We start from the raw sequence: 5,671 nt of genomic DNA on the forward strand, positions 1-5,671 counted from the left end.
TGTTTTAATGTTTAGATCTTTAATCCATTTTGACTTTAGTTTAGTCCATGGTGATAGACCTAGATATAGTTTTAGCTTTCAGCATGTGGAAGGCCAGTTTTTCTAGCACCCTTTATTAGAAAGGCTATTTCTTCCAGTAAATATGTTTGGTCCCTTTGTCAAAGATAAGGTGGGTCAATATGTTTGTAGTTTTGTCTGGATTTTCTAATCTGTTCTACTGATCCTCAGATCTGTCCTTATGTCAGTTCCATGTTTATCTTTATCACAGTGGCTTTGTAGTGTAATTTTAAGTCAGGGATTATAATGTCTCCAGCCCTTCTTTCATTGCCCAGGATTGTTTTTTCTACTTCAGGCTTCTTCTGATTCCAGATGAATTTTAGCAATGTTTTCTGTAGATCTGTGAGGTATACTAATGGTATTTCAATTGGAATTGCATTGAATCTGTATAACAATTTTGGGAGTATGGCGATTTTCACAATGTTGATTCTTCCTGTCCATGATCAAGGAATACTTCTCCATTATCTGAAATCCGTTTTGATCTCTTTTTCAGTGCATTGTAATTTTCAGTGTATAAATCTTTTACTTTGATTGTTGGACTGATTCCTAAGCATTTAATTGTTTGAATGTTATTATGAAATTCAGGGTTTCCTAATTTCTGTCTCTGTGTGCTCCTTGATTTGGTATAGAAATGGTATTGATTTTTTGAGTATTGACTTTGTATCCTGATAAGCTACTGAATTTAATTTTAAATATACAACTCAGTGGAGTTTTTGGGATCTTCTATGCCATCTTCATATAATAATAATTAGCTTCTTCTCTTCCAATCATTATTCCTTTTATTTTTCTCTCTCTTATCTAATTGCTCTGGCTAATGTTTACACATATATTAGATAGAAGTACTGAGTAGACACCCTTGTTTTGTTCCTGATTTTAAAGTGGAGGCTTATAGTTTTTGTCCATTTGGTATGATTTTGATTGTTAGTTTCTCGTAGATGGATTTTATCAGGTTGCGATAAAGACCATCTATTCCAATGTTCTATGCGGTTTTTTTAAACCTTGAATGAGTGTTGGACTTTTTCAAAAGCTTTTTCTGCATCTACTGAGATGATCATGTGAATTTTGTCTTTGGCTCTTTTGAAGTGGTGTACTACATTTATGGATTTACATATATTGAACCATCCCTGCATTGATCATGGTATATAATCTTAATGATTTTCTGCATTCTGTTTGCTAGTATTTTATTGAGAATTTTTACATCTATGTTCAGTAGGGAGATTGGCCTGTAGTTCTCTTGTTTTGTTGGGTCTTTCTCTGGTTTTGGTGTCAGAGTAATACTTAAGCCAGGAATGATTATGGGAGAATTGCTTCCTCTTTGATTTCATTGAAGAGTTTGAGAAGAATTGGTATTAAATCTTCTCTCAATTTCTTGTAGAATTCAGCCATGAATCTGTCAGGATCTGGAATTTTCTTTGTTGATAAGTATTTTATTACATTTTCTATTTCAATGACTGATATTAGATTATTCAGAATTTTTATGTCTTCTTGATTCAGCTTTGGTAGTTCATATGTATCTAGGAAGATGTCCATTTCTTCCATGTTTTACATCCTGTGATAATAAAGATTTTGTAAGTGGTATTGATGATCTTCTCAATTTCTATAGGGTTGTAGTGATTTCACATTTTTCATTCCTCATTGCATGAATTTGGTTTTCTTTTCTTTTTTGATAAGGTTTGCTAGGAATTTATCAATTTTATTCTTTCTTTCTTTCTTCTTTCTTTCTTTCTTTCTTTCTTTCTTCTTTCTTTCTTTCTTTCTTTCTTTCTTCTTTCTTTTCTATTTTAGGGAAAGGTCTACAGGGCATTCAGGGATCAGACTCGTAGTGATCCTCCTGTTTATAGTCTCCCAAGAGCTGGGATTACAGGCACATGCCACCATGCCCAGTCTCAATTGCTGTCTCAGCATGCCCCAGGGACAGGGCCGGCACCGCGGGCCTCGGGAATCAAAACCCTGGCTCCTGCGCCTGCTTCCAGGTACTTTAATCTGCTGAATTATTTGGCTGGCCTTGTTTATTCTTTCAAAGAACCAACTATTTGAGTTGTCAATTCTTTGTATTGTTTCTTTCATCTCCATTGCATTTTTTTTTTTACTTCAAGTGGTGTTTAATCATTGTAAGAAACTGTCCTCCCATGGGACATTGTCCAAAGTCTTGTATAATATCTTGTGGGGAACAAGAGCAGATTTCAGAAAGGTGATATCCTGCTTAGCTTTGACCATGCTTAGTAGTTCTCCTGTAGCCAAGGTCAGAGTGCTTTAGGAGGAAAGAGCATGAGAAAATTCTGGCTGTAGATGTTCAAAGCATTTTGAGAAGAACAAGCAAGTGATTGCATGAGGTTTGCAAATTGCTCAGATGTAAAAAATCCCTCCCGGCTGGCCAAATAGCTCAGTGGACTAAAGCACCTACAAGCAGGTACAGGGGCCATTTTTTTGTGTTTTATAATTTCTCAGGGTTTTTCTTTCTTGCTTTATCTTGGTCTTAACCAACCAGCAGAAAAGTATAAAGATGAAGTATAAGAAATAAAGCTATGGTGTTATGTTGAACTGTAGGGGACTCTTGTCAACAATTTCTGACACTCCATTGCAATTAGACCAGGTCTAATTTATTTCTGACCTGATCTTTATAATTTCCTGCCTTCTTTGGCTGCTTTGGGCTTCACTTGCTCTTCTTTTTCTAGGAGTTGAGGGACAGCATAATATTGTTTTGGGGCTCATTCTGTTTTCATGGAGAATTTCATGAAATTCTCATTTCATGAGAATTTACCAGTATAAATTTCCTTCTTCAGACAACTGTCTTTGTGTCCCACAGGTTCTGGTAAGTTATATCTGCATTTTCATTTGATAGTAAATATTTAATTTCTTCTTTAACTTCATCTGGATATGTTGATTGTTCAAGAGTGTGTTACTTAGTTTCCATGTGTTTATGCAGTTTTTGCTGTTTCTTTCGTCAGTAATTTCCAGTTTCATTGCACTGGGATCAAATAGTATGCATGAGGTAATTTCAATTCCAATACAATTACTTAAGCATGTCATATGTGCTAGTATATGGTGTATTTGGAGAATGCCTCATGTGCAAATGAGAAGAATGTGTATTCAGATGTTGGGTGGAACACTCAGTAAAGGTCTACTAAGTGCATTTCTTCACAAGTTTCGTTTAATTCTGCTATTTTTTTTATGGATTTTTTGTCTAGTTGATCTATCTCTTCGTGTAAATGGCATATTAAAATCCCACCATACAATTGTGTCATTGCTCGTTTGCTTTTTCATATCTGTTAAAGTTTTCTTATATACTTGGGTGCCCCTACATTGGGTGCATATATATTTATGATGGTCATATTTTCCTCTTGTAATTTTCCCCTAAGAAGTATGTAATGACCTTTTTTAAAATCTCTTTTAATCACTCTTGGTTTGAAGTTAACATTGTCAGCAACCAGAATAGCTACCTCTAATTTTGGGGGGCTCCTGTCACATGGAATATTGTTTTCCATCCTTTTACTTTTAGTCTATGGGGCCAGCCAGATCACTCAGCAGATTAAAGTGCCTGCTTAGGCAGGTGCAGAGAACAGGATTCAATCCCAGCATGCTGTGCTGGCCCCACCCCCAGAACATAATGAGAAGGTGACTGAGATCAGGTGTGGTGGAATGTGCCTGTAATCTCAGTACTTGGGAGGCTGAAAACAGGAGAATCACTATAAGTCCTATCTGTGTAGTGATACCCTGTAAACCCTGTATTAAATACATTAAAAAATATACTTTCAGTCTATGAATTCTTTTGAGTTAAATGTATATCTCATATATAGCGTATTGTTGTGTCTTGTTTCTTGATCCATTCTGCCCATCTACTTCTTTTGATTGGTGAGTTGAGGGCATTTATATTGATGATTATAACTGATATGCATTAGCTTATCTTTGTCACGTCATTTTCTGTGGTATGTTCCCTACTTTCCCTTTCTATTTAATGGCTTATTCTGCTTGCTTATTCCTTTTAGTTGTTGTTCTTGATTTCATGGTCATTTTGTCTCTTTCTAGAATTTCTTTCAGTACTCTTTGTAGGTTTGGTTTGGTGGTCATGAATTTCTTCAGTTGTTCTTTGTCATGGAGGTATCTTATCTCTCCACTAAAATTGATAGATAGTTTTTCAGGGTACATCAATCTGGGTTGGAAGTTGTTTTCCAACTGAAATACTTCATTCCAAACTCTTCTTGACTTGATGGTTTGTGTTGAAAAATCTTCTGTTTTAAATGGGCTTTCCATTATAGGTGATCTGTTTCTTCTATAACAACTTCTAATATTCTGTTCTTTTGCTGAATTTCTGGGATCTTGGTTACTATGTTTCTGGGTGTAGATTTATTTTCATTATGGCTTAATGAAGTTATATATGAGTCACTTAGCTTTATGTCAGATTCTTTCCCCATGCTTGGGGAATTTTTTGTTACTTCTTCTGTAAATAGTCCTTTGATGTCATTTGTGTTGGCTATTGCTGCTTTGTTGACATCTATCAGTCTTACATTGCTTTGCTTTGCATTGTCTTGCAGCTGTTGATATTTTATTTCCTGGTTAGTTGCTATTTTTAGGAGATATCCCCTTTCATGATCACTAGCTGCAATGCAGTCTTCAAAGTCTGAAAGTCTATATTCAGTTTTGTTCAAGTGACTTTGCCAGCTTTCAATGGAATTTTTAATTTCCCATATATCTCCTTGAAACTGTTTCACTCACTAATTCTTCCTCTATTGTTTCTTCAATGTTTTCATCCTTTTTCTATTCTCCTCTATTTGTATCTATGTCTTCTTTAGATGTGTTGAGCAATTCTTTCATGGTTGTTGTCATTTCTTTTTCATCTGAGGGATTATTTCTCATCTGATTTCTTTTATAACCTGATATTGTTTCTTTATTTCAGTTGCTATCATTTCACAAATTTCAAGTGTGTAATTTCAAAGTTCGTGTATGTCTATGTCTCCTGGACTTGTGCTGGGTGGACTTGAAATCTGAGATTGCCTTTTGTTCCTTCATTTTGACACTTTTGAAGCTCTCAATATCCACCTCGGCTCAGCAGCAATGGCATGAGGGCAGGGTGCTGGTCAGCAAGGTTCCCATGACAGTGAGGGGCCTGGATAGGTACAACAAATCTCCTTCTGTCTGGGGTTCATTCAGTCTTGCTTCTGTTTCAGTAGGATAAGGGTGTGACCTGCAGCTCAGCAAGTCTCCCACTATGATTGGGGGTGGGCTCAAGTTCTTCAAGGCTCCCTCAATGGTGGGGCAAAGTAGGGCTCACCAAAGCTTCCCTACTGGTTTGGGAGCAGGTCATGGCTCAGAAAGGCTCCCATGACAGTGGGGGAGAGGGTGCAGGGCAGTGTTCATCAGGGTATCATAGCTGTCTGGGGCTCAGCCTACCTTCTTTGGTGGCTTATAGGGGCTGGCCCATGGAACCTTTTATTTTTCCACATTTGAGTTTGTGAAAGATAGGCTCCTTCAGATTGCTTTAAGGCATTTTTGTACTGCCCAGATCCAAAGTACTTGGTGGCCCTTCTTCTTCTTCTTCTTCTTCTTCTTCTTCTTCTTCTTCTTCTTCTTCTTCTTCTTCTTCTTCTTCTTCTTCTTCTTCTTCTTCTTCTCCTTC

Source organism: Octodon degus, unplaced genomic scaffold (assembly GCF_000260255.1).
Source record: "Octodon degus isolate 3935 unplaced genomic scaffold, OctDeg1.0 scaffold00091, whole genome shotgun sequence".
In the NCBI taxonomy this organism is placed as follows: Eukaryota; Metazoa; Chordata; class Mammalia; order Rodentia; family Octodontidae; genus Octodon; species Octodon degus.